This window comes from Saimiri boliviensis, chromosome 19, assembly GCF_048565385.1.
Source record: "Saimiri boliviensis isolate mSaiBol1 chromosome 19, mSaiBol1.pri, whole genome shotgun sequence".
NCBI lineage: Eukaryota > Metazoa > Chordata > Mammalia > Primates > Cebidae > Saimiri > Saimiri boliviensis.
The window spans coordinates 2,101,720-2,125,893 of NC_133467.1; the positions used below are offsets into that span (position 1 = coordinate 2,101,720).

At 36.9% G+C, this 24,174-nt stretch overlaps 1 long non-coding RNA gene across 1 annotated transcript in view; it reads right to left on the reverse strand.

Annotated features, from left to right (window-relative positions):
* Nucleotides 1-10,115: 10,115 nt before the first annotated feature.
* LOC141582253 (uncharacterized) overlaps nucleotides 10,116-24,174 on the reverse strand; it is a 634,729-nt gene continuing 620,670 nt past the window's right edge. Inside the window, exon 4 of the long non-coding RNA XR_012515068.1 lies at nucleotides 10,116-10,183. This is a non-coding gene — a long non-coding RNA (uncharacterized LOC141582253). The remainder of the gene's footprint in view (nucleotides 10,184-24,174) is intronic.

Below are 24,174 nucleotides of genomic sequence, written 5' to 3' on the forward strand. Positions count from 1 at the left end.
AAATCACTCCTTTATCACCGTGCAATGTCCTTCTTGATCCTTGATAAGTTTCCTTGTTCTGAAACCTGCTTTCTCTGAGTATGTTTTAGTCTGTTCAGGCTCCTGTAACAAAATAACAGAAACCTAGTGGCTTAAGCAAATATATTTAATTTTTCACAGTTCTGGAGGCTGGAAAGCCGTGGTGAAGATGCTGACAAATGCAGTTTCTGGTGAAGGGCTGACCTCTGGGTTTAGACAGCCGCCTTCTCACTGTGTCGTCACGTTGCCTTTCCTGCGCATGGCAGTAGACTACGCCTCTTATGGCAGCTCTGCTCCTGTCACATCTGGCCCCAGTCTTATGACCTCATTTCATCTTAATTACTTCCTTAGAGACTCTGTCTCCCAATATTGTCACACATGGGGTTAAAACTTTAGAATATGGATTTTGCAAGGCACAAATATTCATGCCATAATAGCATGGTGGCTCTTTTTCCAGCCCTTTACTTTTAATGTATCCAAACATTTGTATTTAATGAAAGTTTCTTTTAGACAACATGAAATTAGGTACTTTTAAAAATTAATTTTGAGGATATCTGTATTCAACTGAAGGATCTGTATGGTTCACATTTAAAGTGACCATAAATATATTTCGGTCAATACTTGCCATTTTCAGTAACGGCTTTATATTTGTGTCTGGTTTCTATATCCCTCTCTTTTTATGCCTTCTCTGGCCTTAACTGAGTATTTTATATTACTGTGTTTTATCAACTACACCTTAAAATTTGTTGCCCAAGAGTTTGCAGTATACATATTTCACTAATGTAAGTACATTTGCAATTAACACTACAAACATTCCCATGTAATGCAGGCACCTTGCAACAAAGCCTCCCTGCACCCTTGTGATACTGTTTCCATTTATCTTACTTATCTGTATAAGTGAAATACGGATAAACGAATCTATCAATATATCTTTATTATTATTCCTGTCATAGTTGTTTCTTAGATCTATTAAGAATAAAAAAGAATGGTTTTGTTGTTTGATTTTTGTTTACCTTCACTTATTTCTTACTCAATGCTCTAACGTTCTTTTTGGAGACCCCAGTGTCTGACCCACATTATTTTTCTTTTTCCTAAAAAAACTAATTTTAGTATTTATTTCCAAGCAGGTCTGATGGCACTGAATTCCCAGATTTATTTATCTGAGAGTTTTCATTTTTTCTTTACACTTAAAAGATAATTTCACTGGGTGTAGAATTCTAGGTTAAAGGATTTTTCTTCTCTCTCCTTTCAACATTTTAAATATTTAACTCCCATTCCATGCAAGGTTTCTGATGAGAAGTCTGCTATAATTATTATTCTTGTTCTTATGTAGGTAAAGTTTCAGTTTTTTTGGTTGTTTGATTTTTGGGTCTCATGTTGTTCAATATTTTTTTTTGTTTTTGTTTTCTGCAGTTTAAAAGGGTATGCAAAAGTGTAATTTGATTAATTATTCTATTAATTTTTAGTCTGTTTCGCTTGATATCTGTCTGGGTTTGTGTCTCATTAATTTTGTGAAGTTCTTGACCATTTTTAGTGTAGTTCATTATCCTAACCTTCCCCCAAATAATTCATGTAGGATCTCCAACTGTCATTTACCAAGAAAATGAAGGTCTCTTCATATTCTGACTTTCGGACACAAAATTGAAGAAACACTCCTTCAGCTTGTATTTGTGTGCAATGTATACACTTTCAACACTTAAGAAAAATGCCTCCGTAATGCTACTTATTAAATATATGCTATCGTCAACCGTTACTTAAAATATGTTCTCTACTAGAATAAAGGAAAATGAATCTTTGAACTCACTACAAGCCATTCCTTGGACTGTGATGCCGCAGGTCAATCTCTGAGTCCGAGGACAGTCCCTAGTCTCTTGCATTTCCATGAGCTGTGGCCAACAGTGACGGCCCTGCCACTAGCCCTAACTGACCTCCCCGCAGATCCTATTCCATGCCTTCTTTGTGAATTTCCAGAACCTACAGCCACTGCAGGTTTCCTTTTTCATTTCTTTAAAAACAACTTTAAAATTGACAATCATAAAAGTAAAGGGGGAAATAAAGAAAATCTTTCAGTTTTTGTAAGCACACTTTGAAAAGGGTATCTTCATTCACCTGTGGTTGCATGTATAAATTAATACCTGTTTCTGGTGAGAATAATCCAGAGCATCTTAAGAACCTTAAGTTTTTATAGTTTTAGAAAAATTGCCCATAAGACTATTGTAGCTAAGCACAAAGCCTCATATTTAAGGCATATTTAGGATAATTCATTACAAATTTTCTTACATTGGAGAAAACTGAAAAATTATAATCCATAATAAAGGGATTACTAGGAACAAAATGAATATATGTAACACGAAATATCACAAGGCTTATCACAATTGTGTAAGGCTCTTTCATGACAAGAGAAGGGTAACTGGGTTTAGAAATACATATAGATTATACTCATTTTTAAAAGATGTACGTATAACAAAAGGACAGAAATAAACATAACAAAATATTACCTCGATTATATGTGCCTTATATTATTAAAGATTTAATATCATATAAAATATTTAATATGTTTAGATTAAGTAGTATGTTTGATTAAAGGTAATCACCTCCTCATCAGCATGGGTGGCAGGGAAGGAGAGAGTACAGGTCAAAGCTCATCCTTAGTTTCTGTATATTCCTGCCAAATGCAACTCTGACTAACCTGGTATCTTCCATGGGAAAACAAGCAGCAGCTAACTCACGTTCAGTTACTCCTCCAAAATCATTTCTGAAATGTACAGTTGTGACAAAAATGATTTTACACAGAGGATTTCTTCACATTATTTAATCATTTTTTCCCCTGAGCAAACTTGGGACTCCTTTTGGATATTGAATTTGTTTCTTTGTGGGCTAAATTTTAAAAAATCATATTATAAAAAGAAACAGCAGTACTTTAAAGCCAAGTTACATTGTTGTTTTAATGCAGCACTCTGGATGTTCTAAAATATACTCATGTGCTCTGGTTTCTTTTCAGATTGTATAAATCCTTTGCCTTTCACGAAAATGCAGTTGCCTCTTTTACATCCTATATTATCTTATGATAACTAAGACAATATTTTAGATTCAAAGGATTCCCATTTTTTTTCTTTTTCCTTTTTTTATTGCATTTTACGTTTTGGGGTACATGTGAAGAACATGCAAGATTGTTGCATAGGTACACACATGGCAGTGTGATTTGCTGCCTTCCTCCCCATCACCTATATCTGGCATTTCTCCCCATGCTGTCTCTCCCCACCTCCCTACCCCCCATTCCTCCCCCATTTCCCCCCAATGGACCCCAGTGTGTAGTGCTCCCCTCCCTGTGTCCATGTGTTCTCAATGTTTAACACCCGCCTATGAGTGAGAACATGCGGTGTTTGATTTTCTGCTCCTGTGTCAGGTTGCTGAGAATGATGGTTTCCAGGTTCATCCATGTCCCTACAAAGGACACGAACTCATTGTTTTTGATGGATGCTTAATATTCCATGGTGTATATGTGCCACATTTTCCCTGTCCAGTCTGTCATCGATGGGCATTTGGGTTGGTTCCAGGTCTTTGCTATTGTAAAGAGTGCTGCAATGAACATTTGTGTGCATGTGTCGTTATAGTAGAATGATTTATAATCCTTTGGATATATACCCAGTAATGGGATTGCTGGGTCAAATGGGATTTCTATTTCTAGGTCCTTGAGGAATTGCCACACTGTCTTCCACAATAGTTGAACTCATTTACACTCCCACCAACAGTGTAAAAGTGTTCCTATTTCTCCACATCCTCTCCAGCATCTGTTGTCTCTAGATTTTTTAATGATCACCATTCAAACTGGCGTGAGATGGTATCTCAATGTGGTTTTGATTTGCATTTCTCTAATGACCAGTGATGATGAGCATTTTTCATCTGTTTGTTGGCCTCCTCTATGTCTTCTTCTGTTAAGTGTCTGTTCATATGCTTTGCCCACTTTTGAATGGGCTTTTTTTCTTGTTAATCTGTTTGAGTTATTTGGAAATTCTGGATATCAGCCCTTTGTCAGATGGGTAAACTGCAAAAATTTTTTCCCATTCTGTTGGTTACCAATTCACTCTAATGACTGTTTCTTTTGCTGTGCAGAAGCTGTGGAGTTTAATTAGGTCCCATTTGTCTATTTTGGCTTTTGTTGCCATTGCTTTTGGTGTTTTGGTGATGAAGTCCTTGCCTACGCCTAGGTCCTGGATGGTTTTGCTTAGGTTTTCTTCTAGGGTTTTTATGGTGTTAGGTCTGATGTTTAAGTCTTTAATCCATCTAGAGATAATTTTGGTGTAAGGTGTCAGGAAGGGGTCCAGTTTCTGCTTTCTGCACATGGCTAGCCACTTTTCCCAGCACCATTTATTAAACAGGGAGTCCTTTCCCCATTGCTTATTTTTGTCAGGTTTGTCAAAGATGGGATGGTTGTAGATGTGTGGTGTTGCCTCCAGGGCCTCTGTTCTGTTCCATTGGTCTGTATCTCTGTTTTGGTCCCAGTACCATGCTGCTTTGATTACTGCAGCCTTGTAGTAGAGTTTGAGGTCCGGTAGGGTGATGCCTCCCACTTTGTTCTTTTTCGCTTAGGATTGACTTGGCTATGCGGGCTCTCTTTTGGTTCCATATGAAGTTTAAGGTGTTTTTTTCCAGTTCTGTGAAGAAGGTCATTGGTAGCTTGATGGGAATAGCGTTGAATCTGTAAATTACTTTGGGCAGTATGGCCATTTTCACGGTGTTGATTCTTCCTAACCATGAACATGGAATGTTTCTCCATCTGTTTGTATCCTCTCTTATTTCGTTGAGCAGTGGCTTGTAGTTCTCCTTGAAGAGGACCTTTACGTGCCTTGTTAGTTGTATTCCTAGGTATTTTATTCTCTTTGTAGCAATTGTGAATGGCAGTTCGTTCTTGATTTGGCTCTCTTTAAGTCTGCTACTGGTGTATAGGAATGCTTGTGATTTTTGCACGTTGATTTTGTATCCTGGGACTTTGCTGAAGTTGTTTATCAGTTTCGGGAGATTTGGGGCTGAGACAATGGGGTATTCTAGATACACAATCATGTCATCTGCAAATAGAGACAGTTTGATTTCCTCCTTTCCTAATTGAATACCCTTTATTTCTTTTTCTTGCCTGATTGCTCAGCTAGAACTTCCAGTACTGTACTGAATAGGAGTGGTGAGAGAGGGCATCCTTGTCTAGTGCCAGATTTCAAAGGGAATGCTTCCAGTTTTTGCCCATTCAGTATGATATTGGCTGTTGGTTTGTCATAAATAGCTTTTATCATTTTGAGATATGTTCTGTCAATACCTAGTTTATTGAGGGTTTTTAGCAAAAAGGATTTCCATTTTATAAATTAAAGATTCTTGCTTTGTGTTAAGCTATTGTTTTTGTTTAGGAAAAATAACAAATACACTAAAATAAATTCAAATGCTTATGTAATTTAAAGATAGTGTTTCAAAATTCATTTCTCTGTTTTTGAAAATATTTTTCACTTATACCTGGAAAAAGAAGACAGCAGGTATTGCCTTTTGGGGGGTGCAGATTGGGATATTTTTTAAGTAGACTGTTCCATAGTTGAGCATTGAGAATGGTATGATTTGGGTATGGTTTGTTGGCCCTGCCAAATCTCATGTTAAATTTTGAACCCCAGTGCTGGAGAGGGAGCCTAGTAAGAGGCATTTTGATTGTGGGAGCAGATCTCATGAATGTCTGTCTTGATACCATTCCCAAGTGAGTTCTCACTTCTAGTCACCTGAAGCCGGCTGTTCAAAAGAGTTTGACACCTTCTCTTCTCTCTCGCCATATGAGCTGCCCACAGCAGCTCCCCTTTGCCTTTCGCCATGCATAGAAGCAGATACTTGAGGTCCTCACCAGATGTAGATGTTGTTGTCATGCTTCTTATACAGCCTACAGAACCATGAGCCAAATGAACCTCTTTTCTTTAGAAATTACCTACTTCCAGTATTCCTCTATAGCAACGCAAATGGAGTAAAACAGAGAAGAAGGCAAGGGAACTTCTAATGTGTGAGGTTCAGATCAGCCTATCTATCTGTGCTAACTCTGACAAGGTGGCCAGGAGGTTTCAAAAGGACTCAGTGGCCAAGTAGATGCTTCCTGTTTACTACGAGACTTTCCCAAACCATCAATCACATGAATATACTCAGCACACACACAGGCAGTAATAACAGAGATGGAGACGAACCATGGGTAGCTCAGGAGACCAGCACATGAACTGACAAATGGGGCAGGTCTGGATTTCCTGCTCACAGGTCACGGAATTCACAGACAGAGATTCTGCGGGTGTCCAGCCAGGAGCGATTTCTTTGCTGTTTCCCTGGCCTGTGCGTGTTCATGGTCATTATCTCAGCTGCCCTTTTGATTTCACTTTTTTGTCAGGTCTTGGGGGTCTGTGACCATAGCAGGCAGTATTACCTCAGCCCACCATGCATGTGCTTATCACGTGGAGGGGTCAGCGATTTCACTCTAGGCTGAGTCACTTGTCATCAGTGACTCCATCTGGAGACATTTAGGATTACAAAACATTATTATATAACACTCTCAAAACTTATGCTTCTGTATGTCCCTGTCTAACCTAACTCTTGTTAACTGAATACCTCCCTTGGGAAACCAACAAGCAAATTCTGACGCATATATTTCACACTTACAAAGTCAGGAAGGAGTTGGGGGCAGGGAGCAGTGCTGCTCCTGTGTAGTATTTGCATAGTAGACACAAGAGAATTATGTACCCATGATCTATATGATCGATTTTTATGTCCCACAACTGTATTCTACCCAGCATCAAGGGTGATGGGTAGCTGAAGGAAAAAAGCATGCTTTCATCAGTTTGACAACACCACTGTGTAGTTAAGTGGCCATGAAAGCCAACATTGCAGCCATTCCCGTTAACATCAGAATCTCTTAGGATTACCTTTAGGTGTTTCCATATGTTACACATGAACATACAAACATGCGTATTTGTCAAGTTGTCCTCCTTGTTGTCAGTTATTTCACCCTTTGATAATTACACCGTTAGTTAAAAGAAGGGCACCGGCTTCTTCTTCCTATTAAGTGAATTATACTGCCACCCTCTTACGGTAATTTGAATAATTAGGCTTAACTTCTTGCTTTTCAGCCTACAACTGTAATTGATCAATGTTTTTGGTTAGGTATCCCCAAGATCACATTGATCTGTCAGCATTGTGACAATATAATATGATGCCCGAAATTTGACATTCTTTGTTCGTGGTCTGAAACTCCTTTGTGGGTTCACGCCAATGACACAGTCTGTCCCGCTGCAGTTCGTCTTGTGTGTGTCACTGAGGGCAGCCTCAACGAATGTTTACAGTTGTCTCTTCCGAAAGATCCAGGATGTGGTAATCTTATACTCCTCTTTTAATGTAATTATGCTTACCGTTGTACCCTTTTGAGTTAACATCTAAAGAGATACCTTTGAAGATAGCAGTAAACTAGCTCATTTTAGAAGCAAAATTAGATTACTAAATTTGCTTTAGTTCACAGCCCATGACCATTAGGTTTCTTAATGGATTTGGGAAACTCAATAATTCCTGCTTAGATTAGATTTTATTAGATTTGGATGTCTTTCATACTAACTTTTAAAGATCTGTAGACAATATAATCAGATTAGAGTCTCAGTCTCAATGGCTAACAATATATTATAACATTTTTATTGGCTCTTCACAAGCACCTAAAGTCACATTGAGAGCAATATAATACCGAGTGTTCACAAAATTAAATTCAGAAGGTGAGCAACTGGCATATTCCTCCATTGTATAATTGTTTTTATCTTGTCAGGATTCTAGCTCTGTTTTAACATATTTCCATGGTTATCAGTAAGGAGAAAACATAAAAGGTCATATATTGTTTATGAAATAAGGCAAAGCATTTAAACTAAGAAAATACTTGTTATTTTCTACATAGTTTTTATGATGCGTGTGTGACAATTAACTGCCAGATTACCTTAATTGAAATCTATCCATTTAATTAAGGCACCAGGAAATAAAGGCCATGCAATATTTTTTTCCTAAATACTCACTACCAAAACAATGGTATTTTGAATAAAACTGTTTTAATAGTTTATTGTTGAATATAAATATTTCCTAAAAATGATAAGAATGAATTATCAGTAACTGATAAATGCAAAGCAATAAAATCAGTATCACTATAAATGCATAAACCAATGGTATGTATCAGCATTTTATGACTCATTGAACATAATGTCTGTCTTATGTAATAAATTGATTTTAAAATGGGTGTGTACACATACAGAAAATATATTTTCCAAGTATTTTTAAAAAGTCAATTGGATGAGATGTAAAAGGCAAATTTATGTTGCAAGTGCAAAATATATGCATATGTGTACAATTCAGTCACTCTTTCTACAGGAACATGTCCTTTGATAGTCACACTCCTTTAGTCTGAAACTGAACTGTGATCCTTGGGGCATTTGCTGATGATGATTTCTACACGTTTCTGGTACCTGATAAATATCTGATCTGCTTTACTGTGTTGCATTTGGAACTGGCCTTGGAAATGCGTTCTGTCATTGCTGGCAGTAAAGAACCAGAGGAAGACAGGGTGGAAGTGGGGTTCTAAGTTTACATGCTTTGGGAGAGAGATGAAGTAACCCTAGCAGGCATTTCCTTCTCTCAGAGTGAAGTCTTTACCTGCTTGCTAATGTGGTAGGCCCAGGCACCACAAGGATATATTAAGACGTTTGTGAGTCTGATTCCACGTGTGTCAGAAGTATGCTGCCTTTTCTGGCTCCTCTGGGCAACTGCTTTTTCCTTTGATGAGCTTCAAATATTAGCTTACTGTTATATCCCATGACTGCCCCTTTCAATGAATTATAAGTAACCCAAACTATAAAATATGTAAAATTAGCAGTTTTTGGTGGTGGTCACTGATCATAGTTAACTTGTGAAGTTGTTTTTATTTGTGCTTGACTTGGCAACATCTCTACTTTGCATTATGAATTGGGGACCACATAAGTTATTATCCAAATTGGGATGAGGAGACTGAAAATGAACGGAACACTATTCATGATTATTCTGGGAATGGGTATATAAAACAATACTGCCCAGGAAAACAAATATGCAAAATTATCCTAATTATAATACTTTAGGAAGTACTTTTTAAAAAAGTAATATTACATGAAATGATGAGATATTTTATATTGATAACTTACTGTTCATATAGACCAGGCATCCCCAAACTTTTTACACAGGGGGGCCAGTTCACTGTCCCTCAGACCGTTGGAGGGCCACCACATACTGTGCTCCTCTCACTGACCACCAATAAAAGAGGTGCCCCTTCCTGAAGTGTGGCGTGGGGCCAGATAAATGGCCTCGGGGGGCTGCGTGCGGCCCGCGGGCTGTAGTTTGGGGATGCCTGATATAGACGTATATGAACTTGTGTGTATATATACATATATGTTCTCATAAATTAGAATGCCAATTCTTTGAAGCTTATGGGTGTCTTTCATAATTATTTTAATTTTCTCTCAAGTGCAAGATTTTTTGTGTGTATAAATGTATGACCTAGTAGATGAATTGTTTCGTAATCATTCTCATCAGGACCTAAGTGTCCTAAATTTAGAGTGATCGTGAGAACAACAAGAATCGTAATTTTTAAAAAAGCTGACTTTTGTGTTTGTATCAGGTTGCTTTAATCCTCCAACGACCATGAGGGCTTTGCAGACTATTCTTCCTCACTGAGTTTTAGCTAACAAGTGGTATGGCCTGATGAGGATACATGCAATCTGCCTTCCTAGAAGAGACTGTTAATCACTTCTTTATACTGTCTCTCACTCTTCTGATATCTCATTACATCTTCCTGCACTCCACATGCATTTTAAATCTTCACAGTGTGTTAACTACGATGTTATTGTTATATCAAAGATTAGGTAACAGAAGCTCATCAAATTGTAGTTAACATATGTGACAGCCTTTTTTACCTAGAACTAAATCTAAAGCAGGAATTAGCAAACGTTTTGTCTAGAAGGTGAAATACTGTTTTCAGTTTTTTTACATCACATACAATGTCTATTACACATTTTTCTTAGTTTTTTGCTACTTACCGAAAAGGAACTTGATACGGCCAACGCGGTGCAGTTTGCTGAGCCGTGCTGTAGACAGAATGACGTCGCTAGGCAACATAGAATAAAGAAAATTCTTATTAATCATGTAAGATACAAATAGATAGATGCTTCCTCTGCAACTTCTGTAAAATCTTTATGCCTGGCAAAGGTGACTGGAGCATTTTTCCAAATCTACACATATTTTCCTAGCCCCATTACACTGATTCACAATGCCTAGTCACTTTAAATTTATAAACAAGAACTAGGCAACCAAACACCCCTTTCCTATCAGTTTATGGGTTCCTTTGGGTCACTTCACATCATGTATGTCCTGATAAACAGGAAGATCATGGGCTGCAGGTCCAGACAGCTTCCATTTCTATCATCACTTTCCCACAATCCCGGGCAAGTAGGTGCACTTTACTGGGTCTCAGAATCCTCATCTGTCAAAAGTGATTAAATGACATACACAAACTCTTAGGGTTATTCCAATTTATAACAATGCCAGGCACACGGCAGCCCTCAAATATTAGTTATTTTATCATTATTTTTAAATTCTAGCTAGAGTCTACTACTTAGAGTTACTGTGATATTTTAAATGTATTTCAATTAAATAATAAGGCAATGAACTATAACAATATGAACTATAATGGTATTTACAGTTACTGTGATATTTTAAATTTATTTCAATTAAATAATAAGGCAATTATAATATGAGACACAATTATAACAAATATAGAGGGGTTAGTATATTTTTACAATTAATAAGGCAGTATCTTTGCTCTTTAAAGACATATGATAACTTCCTGAGAAATATCTGCCTGTATACTATGAATGCTCTTGTGATTCAATTATGAGGTGCCACATACCACACTCTGCTAGATTAACCCTCTGGACTTTTAGAGGGAACAGCAAAGGCTATATAGAAAATTCGTAATGTGTGAAATACTTTGAAAAACTGGTAAGAATGTAAGATACGGGAAAGATTGGAAGACCAGCATAATAGTATCAGTAGGCTTCCAAAGCCAGGTATCACCAAGTGTGCTGCAGTAATGAAGATAAATAAAAATTAAACTGAGATAATTCATATTCAGGTTCACCAACATTATGAATTGTTCTGAATGCCAAGGCATGGTCTATATACTTGCCTGAATAGACTATTGAGAGCCATTGAAATATGTCTCTTTTTAAAGGGTCACACACTTTTAGGATGATTCATCTGGTAGGGGAAGAAGGCATGGTTCATCGCTAAAGACGACTGCATGTTAGAAAGCTAAAGCCGTAATTTAAGTAGGAGGTAATCTAGGTTCAAGGGAGCATAATTGCAACAAAAAAAGTAGACTAGAAATGATAACATTTATACTGATACATTCTACAGGACTATACTTTTTTTTTTTGCCACCAAATGTAATCGAAGATTAATACCTGGCTTAATTCATTTTATGATAGAGAAAATCCTGTACCATTAGAAGAGGACACTTTAGAGAGAAGTTTTAGGTATGAAAGAACTAACGGAGAGCAGACATAAATGATCTTTAGACAAATAAGAAATTAGATACATGGGGATTAATTTTATAGCTTGAATCTAGGGAACTAGGTGAAAACTTTAAGACAAACAGGAAAAGCAGCAGCAATAGTTCCCAGTAATTTTCCAGGAAGTTGTTTTCTAGGAAATGAAAACGTTTAAAAATTAGCTTGTGAACTACCAGTTTTCAGTCCAAAATATATAAAGAAAAAGAAGAATGAGGCAATATATGATCAAAAATGATCTGCCTTGCCTGTATTTCCTATCCCTGAATTCAAAATTTTTGATTTGCTGCTAATTTTAACTGTAAACTATTTGAAGTTATAGATAATTACAAGTGATGTGAGAGTACTGAAAAGCTCTGACAAATGATTTCAGAAAGATCTACGACCAGGAGTCCTTGCAATCTTAGAAATCTGTGAGTTTACATTCTAAGTTCTGTGAGGACTGGGGTAATTTCTCTATACGTGCACTAGCATAATTTCCAGCATATGGCAAACAAACATTCATCTAATATGTAATGAAAATCTGTTGATCTTCATGTGTAAAATCTCACAGAAGTTAATTCTTCCAGTATTCTTCCTTTGGGAATATTGTTCATGTCTTACTACTTTGTGTATCCAAAAAGTAAATGCCCACTTGGAAGCCCCATCGTACCTACACGTCGACGTGTTGCTTTCTAAAAGTATGCCAGCAGAGCCATCCCGAGCGTCATTCACAATTGTGTTAGTTTGCTGCTGCCACAACAATACCAGACTTTCCAACAACAGTAGTTTAATGTCATGTCCAGTATTCGGTGAGGCAGTTGCAACTTGGCTGGAATAAGCTGGAATCCAAACCTCAAGCTTCAGGCTGGGTTGGAGTCTGCTCTTGCTGTCTCCTTTTCTCTGGAATTTTCTGGAACATGTGGTGTGCTCCATGTAAGCCGTACGGAGGCACTGTCCCCCTGGGAAGCGGCCTTCCGGAGGCAGAACACAGGAGGTGAACCCCAAACTCACCATTTTCGGTCTCCACCGAGATCACATCCTTTTCCATGCAGTTCGCTGGCCAGTGAGATTCACATGGCCAAGCCCAGAATCTAATGACAGCAGTGGAGACTCTGACCAGTAAGCACACGAAGACCAGAAATGGATTCGGTCCTGAAGAGTGAGGAATTGGGACCAGTAACTTTTTGACGACAGTGTAGGATCTCTCACCCCCAGCTGCTCGGCTTTCCCCTCAGGCACTTTGCTTGTCCGATCCCGCAATTTATGAATTTTCCCTTTGATTATAATGACAAAAATGGACCAGACTCTTCCTCCTCTAAAAATAATGGCAAATATCTGAGAATACTTGTTAAGTATCAAAGTGGCACAAATGAAAGGCTTCTTTTTTCTTGTTTGTTTGATCAGTTCCAGTGAGTCAGCACATAGGCGTGTTTTAATCAGTGAGATCCTGTACTTTCAGTAGCCAGTATCAGCGGCATGGGCTTGCTATGATAATCTAATGACAGCAGTGTGTCATTAGATTGATGGTGTCCTGCATCTCAACGTTAGGATTGTCACTGCGTATGTTCTCCGAGTCTAAAATGGATCTTGTCATGTGTCTTCAGTGAATTAGTGTTCATTTGAACCATAAATGAATTAACTGAATCATCAAAAACATACTAAGTACTTACATGTTTGATAGAATGTAAGTAATTGATATTGGGGTATCCCTTGATTTAATACTTGCTATGTGGTGGAAATTAGATAGTTTCATAGTAAACTGTACACCATTTCAAATATCAGGGGCTCTGCTTATGTGTGCCCTGGGGAAGTATTTTAAACTCCTCTTTGTCTATATGCATAAAGTGGATTATAATATCTCTTATATAATTTTTATGAAAAGTAAATACGTTACAAAAATCATGTAGTCCAGTGTTCAGTACATTTAGTTACTAAACATTTTTCACCTATTCCCCAGTGGATATTTTTTGTTTTTTTGAGTGCGAGTATCACTCTGTCACCTGGCTGGAGTGTACTGGTGCAATCATGGCTCACTGCAGCCTTAACCTCCCTGGTCTCAGGTGATCCTCCTACTTCATCTTCCCAAGTAACTGGGAATACAGGCATGAGCTACCACACCCGTCTAATGTTCTGCATTTTCTGTAGAGACGGCGATTTATCATGTTGCCCAGACTGGTCTCTAACAACTCGGCTCAAGGGATCCACCCACCTCAGCCTCTACAAGTACTAGGATTGTAGGCATGAGCCACTGGACTGGCTATCACTATAGATTTAACAGATAGCAGTAATCAATCTAAGAGCCTATTTTTTTTTTTAATCAGTTTTGTCCTTATGTAAGCTCTGATTAGAAAAGTGTATCTTTTTCAAAAAAATTGCATGATACCCAGTTTGTCTTTTAAAATCCTTTGCTTAAAAATATCAAATATGGACTTTCTAGTATTTTCTCAACTTTTGATCTAATGATGTTATGAAAACTAAATGAAATAAAAACCATCTTTTAGTAGTTCTTAATGTTATTTTTGGAGCTTCATGCCCCAATACAAGTAAGATAATCTTATAACTATCACAAAAGAACATATTATTTTTAATTAAAGTTAATGAATTGATTTTTTAAATGACATTCTGTTTTTTCAAGAACAAATAAAATGTTATTCTCAACAGTATATTATATCCTGTTTTTCTCATAGTATCTTTCTTTCTAAGCAGCTTCACAGAAGAATTGAGGTGCAAATGAATAAAACATGTGTTTATCACAGTGGGTGATGGGAACATGACAGGTTTCACATCGTGCTTTCTCCTTACAGGCTATCAGAAAAGGGAGGAGTTGAGATGGTCAGAAAATAAAATGAACCATCAAAGGACTGAATTTAGAAGTAATTATTTCATTTTTATTTTCTAAAGAAGTTTTTAAAATTATATTTTACATTAGAATAAAGACAATCTAATGAGTTTAATTTTAATTATATGCACCATTAAAATGTAATCAGTATAGATAAATCCTTAGCTAACAAACTAAAAAGTTGCGTATTTGCAGACCATAGTGTATCATGTATAATTTACTGATTGAAATAATAACATATTAGGTTGGTGTAAAAGTAACTGTTGTGTTGCCATTAAAAATAATGTATAAAAATGCATAGAGTTTCACTTCTAATTTTCATTGGAAATTATTATAAGTACACAGCTCAAAACAGCTTAGTAAACCAACTTCTAGTAGCTTTGACTCTATAAGCTTTGGAAAAATGCTTCAAGGAAACAATTGAGTTTTAAGGAAATAATGATGATGGTATCAGAAATGGAGCTTAGGAATTATTAAGAATATAAGTTAATAAAGTTACAATGCAACATGTCTAATAGTGGCCTATTGAATAAAAAGTCTCTTTATGTCTAAAAAATACATAAAAACTGCATTTTGGTTGGGGAGGTGATAGACACAAACCAGACAAAGAATTGGTGTTTTAAAGTCAAACCAAAAAGTCATATTTAAAGATATGTAATTCTAATAAATTAAGGAATGTCTGGTTTTTAAACTGAAAAACTATGTCCTACTATTTATTGGTTTGTTCAAATCAAGTATGTTAACAAATCTTCCAGGTAAGTCATTAATTACAGTCTGTTTTAACTAGGCTCATTTCTCATGAAATCATTTTTATTTGGATGGTACTTCAGAAAAACATAATTTAAAAGCATATAATAAAGAAAAAAGTAAATAGACACTTAAGTAGGAAGAGAGATGCTTGCTGACTTCTTACTCCTGCTGCTCAGAGATACGAGGGTTTTATTGTAGAGGATGAGGGTGATGATTCCTTTTGTTCTTTTACCGGTAACTATGAGAGCCATTGAAATTTGCAGAAAGGAAGTTAAATCCAATGCAGAACTGTGGGTAAGAATGCATAGCAGATATAAAATTATGTTGCTAGAGAAGTAAGTAACCCTTAGGTTCTTAATGCTTTACCACATAAATGTTTTTAAGTAGAAATTTGCTTATAGGCAGAGAAATAAACTGTATCATTTGCCAGGTTCCTTTTAGCTTGATGATCGATCTGTACATAAAGATATTTAATGTACTACTGGATTAACTTGCTCAACATTATCCTTACAAATCAAATAGTCAAACACTTACTTTATATATAACCTGAAAATTTAACATGCAAAGGTATTGGCATGGTCCTCTTAAATGTTATTATGAAGCTATTGTCACGGAACTTAGAGGACATGTTACCAAAAAGTTTTATATTAAAAAAAAAAAAAAACTACTAACACATAATATCACATCTTAACTTTCAGGAAATATCTTAAGTTCACTTTTAAATGGCTTGAGCACAAAGTGGCAATAAAGTGGAAGAAGATGATGATGTGGTTTTATGAATGCTCTGATATAAGTTGCAGGAGACTCATAGAGTACAGAGTTACTAAGGGAAATATGTTTCCCATGGCTTTCATGAGAGTCATTGATTCTATCATCACTTTAAAAGCTTATTAATACCTGGAAATATGTACATATAAAATGAGTAAGTGTGGGATGTGTCAATTATAGTTAGTTCATTGACAGGTACAAGATAATTATCTGTAAAGTACAAAAGAAGCTATTATAGTAATCGACAACTATAGGCTCCTAAAAAGCCTAGTACTCACAATTCCACTAGGAAAAAGGGAACTAGAATACAGAAGAAACTGGAAAAAGCCTAAAAGAGCCTAACAAATACAGATTAACTATTTGACGCATAATGTTATTAAACATGAAATTTTATACCGTAAATTTACCAATATTTATACAAATAAATTTCAAAAGTATAAATATTATTTTGTCCCCTAAATGTATCATTTATAGAAAAAGTTTTATCCTAAAACTTATCTTTTGTCTCTATTCTTCCTCCAGGATTACTACATTTACTTGCACAGCAAGAGGCTATGTGCTAACACTGTGTCTTTGAGTTTAACTTCCATGATATTTCAAACGTAGTTAAGATAACTTAAGTCCTCAGTACCACTGCTACCATTATTCTCACTTTGTCAATGTCTGTAATATACACAAATAAAGTTGCCCATGGCCTGTTTTACTGATTGTAACATTCACGCACACGCACTCATGCACACACATTTTCTTCTTCAATTGAAGCCACTTATATTTTTTTATTTCATCTGAACTAGACCTCTCTGATGTTTTTTGATTACATTCCATTTATATATTCAAAATATTTCCTTTTCTGTTCTCTTACGTAAAGCATACACTATCTTTTATGCTGATACGATATTTTGCATTAAACACAGTAGAACATTGTATAACACTTTTCACATTCTGAATGCATTTCAATACTATTTGTGTTTATTTCTCCTCTTAGGTTGCAAGCTATTTAAGGTCATCTTTTTCATCACTGTATTTTCAAACATAAGAGATGATTAGTATGTTTCCTGAATTGATTTGAATTGGTAAGATAAAAAGTTATAGTTTAAGACTAGGAATTTGCAGTGCAAGAGACAACTGGAAAAAAACAGACCTTTAGGAATTGTGCTAGAATACCATTATTTAGCACTATCAAAAATGAAATTGACTGCTTACATGGTTTGCATAGAATTCTTTTGCACCTATTGAACATTGTCTAAGTACATATGTTATACTAAGAATAATCTTAGTATTGAGATACAATGGCAAAGAGTTAAAATCTCTTCCAGAAGTGGGGAAATATAGTATGCAAGCAATCATTTACAATGAAACTTCGTACGTGAAATAATGCCTCTAGGCAGGAGATCATCTTGTAGCATAGAAGAAGGAGCTCCTGTCTTTGTTAGCACTGCAGAGAGCTCAAGGGAGCTCACAGTGGCTTCATGTATGAACTCCTGACATTTTTAACTCTTTGCCATACGTAAATTCTTCTGAGCAACTCAATAGTTCTGAAGATCTTTGTAAATATTACATCAGTCATCTTTAATATATGAATCTTGCATAACTGCTGAAAGAGCAATTCAACTGATGAGGGAGGATGGGTTAAAAAAAAAACATTAGAAATCCAAGGTGTCTGTAAGTTGATGTAAAAAGATGTGGAACCAAGAATGGTATAGTTAGATAATCTGGAGTTTAAATTTACATTTTAAATGACATCATAACCATAAAATGCTAATGGAAGGAACTTAAGGGAGATACGTAGCTCACATAAAGACGAGGACTTGACGCAGTCAGGAATTTTGCCCTCATTCCAACTGTAATATTGTCGAAAATTTTACCAATGATTCATTTCTTCCTTTCATTCAAAACACAGTAATGGGCAGCAATTTTGACTGAAGATTTTTCCAGGTGCTAGGCATACAGAAATTAGCACATCATTGTCCTTATCCTCAAACGTGTTACGTGACTTTGGGGAATGCATTTGCGTAAGCAGTTTATGGCTCTGTGACATGATGAGTTTGATCTCATGTATACAGTATCGTATCTATATTGTATTCCCTCCAAAGTATTAGTATAATAATAAAAGACATTGTGTAAATAGAATTTTGCACAGTCCATGTGAACAGAAGATACTTACGGTTAATATTAGAGATGCATGCGAGACTCCAGCCTGTGCAGAGGAGGTGGGTGGACGTGGGAGCACAGTAAGAGAAAACTGGGTGCCGTATGACGTGTACGAGTCCCTTCCGATCCTTCCGGTCATCTTTCGTTTCTCTCTGGCTCTCATACTTTATTTCCACTCGCCTAGTACATTTTCTTGCTTCTACCTTCAGTCTCGGACCACGTCGTGCTTTCCTACTCTGAGCCAACATCATCTTTCACTGGGATTATTGATGCACCTGCACTTGTCCCCGTAATGTCTATTTTCCATTCAGCAGCCAGAAAAATACAATTAAAACTCAAACAAATTCGTGAAACCTCTCTTTACCAAACCATCAAAATGGTCCGCTGCTTTTCCAGAGCAAATGGAAAAGTTCCTACAATAACCAACTAGGCAATATGTGATTTGCATCCTTCTCTTGACATTTTAACCTCATTTCTTACAGTCACCTTTTTCAATCTGTCACAGTCACAGCCTTCCTGGCCTTCTTACCATTCCCTGAACGTGATCACACATTCTTGCCGGGGCAGTTAAGCTGTCCTTCTCATGGGCTGGGGGCTTTTCCTCCAGACACCCGCATGGCTCTCCTTGCTGAGTCACCTTCGTCGGGTCCTTGTTCAAATGGCGCGTTCTCGTTAAGAGCTTCCCCAAACCACTCTACTATAAACTGTCAGTCCCTTCCTCCCTGAAATGCCTAGGACCCTCTGCCTCGTTTTGCTTCTGTATTTTTCCCATAATACCACCATCTGATAGTCTCTCTATATTTATTTACTTGTATACTGTCTGTTTTCCCTTACTGAAATATAAACTCCACGAAAGAAAGGACTTTTGTCTATATTGTTTGCTGCTGTATTACCAGAACTTTTAAAAATCATTCCTATCACAGAGCACTCAATAAATACTTTTTGAATGAATAAATGATGTTAAAGAATGAATAGGCATTCATCAATTGTGTAAGAGAGGAAGGAAAAACATTCTAATCAAGAAACGGGCACATAAAAGTCACGAAGGTGGTGCTGTAAGGATATGTGCATGTTAGAGAACAGAAGCAGATGTGGTTAGAGAGAGAGACAGAGAACATGGCCTCATCATCATTTTATATACAAGGCCAGGTCTAAGGTTTTTTGTTTTTATTTCAGAACCAGGAAAACTCATAAAAACACAATTACACACATTTTCTGATTTTAAATGGCTGTCCTTTCGCCCTGCCAATGGCTTCCCTACAGGCTCACATTATCTCGTTAATTTGAAAAGGAAAAGTTAAACAGACACTTTATAAGCTTCTTATCAAGAACCACAATAGTCAGTCTATAGCACACCTTCTGGTATGGTGCATGTGAGGAGACAGTAAATTAAGAACTATATTCCATATTCAGGTATTTTTGAGATTTATTACTCTTCAGTATTAGAACATTTTAATTGGTTTCTTTCAACTTTGAAAAACATGCTATAGAGATAAATTTACAATAAAGGTCACTACCTAACAAAGGGCGGTATTTCCATTAACATTTTAAGTTATGTACTGGTATATTTCACAACAGTGAAAAGGCATTTTAAGGAAACCTCGTTTCCTTTCAAAGGGCAATTTATAAAATATACTCTAAAGTTTCTATATTAATAGACTATATTCTGCAATTAAAAATAATTTAAAAACTATTAGAAGCAGAAAAGAATGAAAGAATTTGCCAATATACAAAATAAAACATGGCATGATGACTAATATTCAAACAGTGAGGTTCTTTTTTATTCAATTTATGGTTTTATGGACAATGGGGAGAATTTTAAAAGGTAGGTAATGCCTATATGGGCAAAGCAAAACTTTGAGCAGCTATATAATAAACTTGGTAAATTAGTTTTGGCTATAAAATCCTGTTTAAAATCGCTGACTTTTTTCTGTCTTCTCTTGCTTTTCCTCAAGAGCATCATATTCACTGACAAGAGAAATTGTTCTAATTTCTATTCTGCCATTATTGGTCGTACAAACCTGGGCTAGTTACTGGAGTTGGTTTGAGGATAATCAGATAACGCATGCAAGCGTTCTGAACACAGTTTAAGTGTTAATTAAATATTAGCCTTTTTCTCTAATTCTAGCATCTTCTACTCTTTACTCCCTCAAACTGCTGTTTCTTAAAGACTGTCTTGCAGATAGGAAAGTAATACAGTTATTAACCCACTACAGAACCTCCAGTGTAGCTTCATTTTTAAATGAATATTTCTTGATTGGGTTGTGCTAACCTACCCTGTGTTAGCCTGACAGACTCCATCTTCACCTCCACCTCACCCCTCCTGCCATTTCTCCCTTGAGTGCATACCTGGGTCATGCTGCTGTGCTAGGTCATGCTGTGCTTAGAACTATAGAGGCGTATAACTATATGCTTCTTAGAACAATAGAGCATATAACCATTGTAGCCATATCCTGCTTGGCAAGCCCACTGGCTATTGTAAACACCCCCTTGATTGACTGTATGGCAAGCACCAAACGCCCTCCTTCGTAACCAGCAATCATGGGAACCACGTGTGTATACCCTCCTTAGTAATCAACGGTCATGAAAACCTCCTGCCTCCTGGTCACCAGCCTCCTCATCTAACTTGCCTGTTCTGCTTCTGTAAATTCCACTTCAGCTAGGCTCCCCCTCCCCGTTCTTAAGCAAGGTACAAAAAGGAATCAAGCCACTTCCTCAGGACTGAGGGATTTTGAGCAGGAGCTGACCCTCGGTGGCCAGCAGTAAAGGACTCACAATCAGATTTCCGAGCGTGGTGCTTTCCTCACAACTTGCTTGGATATAACAGAGTGACACAGAGTTACAATACAAGAACTAACAGTTATTAGGTACTTCATATTTGGCAGACACTAGCCTTCACAGTTTCTTATATAAATTTAATTTTCTTGGTAGCCTCTTGAGTAGATGCAATCATCTTGTTATGACAGAGGGGGAAACTGAAGCATAGAAGTACTTTTTTCATAGTAACAGAACCGTTAAGTGGCAGAACAGAATTTAAATACATAAAACTTGGCCCTGTATTCTGTTGTCTTGGTTTAGGGAAAGAGGGATACCATTTGCAGCAGAACCCATATTTTCAGTGTGTTTCAGAAATCAGCTATTCAAATATCCTTATTTAAGGCCATCACTGTTCATCCTAATAATACAATTCTTATTCTTGCTGAAATATTTTACATAAATGCCTAGTCTTATATTTAGTCTATGGTTTTGTAGACCCTATGATTTCTCAAAAAAATCAGAAGACCTCCAGTGACAGTTTTGATAAATGTTAGAGTGAATTTTAAGTGCTTTGATTGTGTTTTATTTATTACTTGAGGCAGAAATACTGTTGAATGAGAGGGGAGTCTTCGTATTTGTGTTGCATAGAAAAAATAGAAATCTTATTTCTATTTTCAGTTTTTTGGGGGATTTGGGGTGGCTCTGAGTTCCAAATACTTTTCATATGGCCGCTACAGAAATTTAAATGATGTTTCACATGGTATACAGGCTCAACAGTATCTCCTGACAGGCAAGAATAGGCAAAAATAATTGGTGAAGAATTCTTTCCAAGCTTGTATTCTGGGTAGTAAGACTTTGAATAATGAGGCCAAGGCAGCAATTTCCATCTCTACGTGGCCTCTTAGGCTCTGGTCTGCCATAGTGTCATGAGCAGCAAGCTTATACTCTAATAAATGAGGTGTGCTGGCATGCCCCAGGGCAAAGCCATCTGCTTGTTCTATTTTTCTTCTCATGCTCAGCCAAGTCCTAGAGAATAATAGTCCTGGGCTGCAGAAAAAGCATTCAGCTACCACAGCTTCCTAAACCAAAACTGCTGACGTGTTGTTCATGACAGATGTTCAAATGAATGGGCTTCCGTCTAGGTGCTATTTGGGATCCAGTCCCTAAGACTGAACTGCCATTTGGAGTAGAGATCTGTTTACAAGTACAAATGTTATACATTCAGAATGAAGCGTAGATATCACAGCCCACGAGTCAGCAACCTAGGTCCTCATTCCAAATAAACAGCAATAATTTGTTCAAACCAGAAAACAACAACGGAAATAACCAAATAACATTACCGGGCAGATGGTGAACCAAAGCCTGGCAGCAGTGGCTTTCTGGCATATTTGTGAAAATGTTCTATACTTAGGTGAAAGGTACGCATTCTGGTAACTCGCAGGGAAACTAATAAAAGTTAGCAGGAGCTGAGTCCTTCCTTAGGCATAGGTATATGACACCAAAGCACAGAGTCTGAGGGAGACATGGCACAGAGGATTTCTTCTAGTGTTGCTCGTCCTGCTTGGCAGAGTATGCATATTCCCTGAGTACGGTCAGGATTGACCACTGGGCCGGAAGTAGTTTTAAGCATCCTGATGACCAAATCTCATGGACAGCAAAGGAAATTGCGTTGGAACTCACACTTGTTTCTTTTATACTGGGATAATCTTTCTAACTACACATGCAAATGACGATTTATATTTCAGAGTAAGTTACTCCCATTGACCATCTTCCCACCCCCCGCTGCTCAACTTCTGTCATTCTGCTCTCTACCTCTGTGGACTTAATTACTGTGAGTACATATGTACATATTTAAGGAAGAACTTGTATTTCTCCTTCCTTGCCTGGCTTATCTTAGTTAGCATAATGTCATCTAGATTCAGCCATGCTTTTGCAAACGACAGAATATCCCTCTTTTTTGTTTTTGTTGTTGTTTTTGATGGAAGCTTGCTCTGTAGCCCAAGTTGGAGTGCCATGTTGCAATCTCGGCTCACTGCAAGCTTCACCACTTGGGTTCAAGTGATTCTCCTGCCTCAGCCTCCTGAGTAGCTGGGATTACAGGTGTGCACCACCATGCTTGGCTAATTTTTGTATTTTTAGTAGAGACAGGGTTTCACCATTTTGTGTGTGTGTGTGTGTGTATGTGTTATGTATATGTGTTTGTATACTTAAGAGGATTAAGTAATAAGTATTTGAGATGGTGGATATGTTATTTAGTTTGACTCAATCAATCATTCCACACTTATACATAGCATAGCATCACTTTGTATCTCATAAGTATTTACAAATATAATTTATCAAAATTCAATACAATTAAATTTTAACAAAATTATGCCCCTGCCCTGGATTTACAGTCCTCCACCACAATATTGAGAATCAGCAGAAAATTATTCTTTCAGTTTTAGAGATAGGGATTTTATTTTTAGATACGTAACTAAGAAATAAGACAAGATGGGCACTTCTCTATGTTTCTCTGTGCTTAGAATCTGAAACTTACTTCATCCTTCATCCATCAGTGGAACCAGGTAAAAAATATCCCAGTGATAGATTTTTAAATACTTGCAAGCTTAAAGACTGGGCTAGAGAAAGGTTCTAGACTAGAAGCAAAAGGAGGACAGAGGAACTATTAAAGAGACGGAGGACTTAAAGGAATATGAACAAACAGAATAATGAGTATACGCAGGAAAATCAAGGAAGCCTGCAAAAGGGTTCGTTCCACATGTTAAAAAACTTCCATGTGACAACGCCTGAGCAAAGAAGACCATTCTCAAGATTGAACCCAGGATGTGGAGGCCAGGCTGTGTGCATCATGGACACATGACTGAAATATGATTCACCTGCTGATGACCAACGGTGTTTCCACACACTTTATCTTTCCACCAACTGTCTTTACACACACAGCAAGCTAATGGGACCCTTCAACAATAACAACAAAGGGCTGAAGTTTGTAGGCTTCAATCACTTCAACCATAAATGGGAAGGGCTGCTGTTCATCTTTCTCTGGCTGCTTTCCCCAGTTAGATTCCTTTCTTGACACTTAAAATCCTTTGGTTTGTTTGTCATGTATTTGTCAGGACTACATAATGAAGATCATATTTTTTGAAAAATATTTACGTTTATACTTTAGGTTCCCTTTGTTTGGGATTATTCTTTAGTCTGCCAGAGGCATCTATTTGCTTCAAGAATAAATAGGATTTGCAGGAGGACTGCAAAAAAAAAGAAGTAAAAAAAAAAAAAAATAGG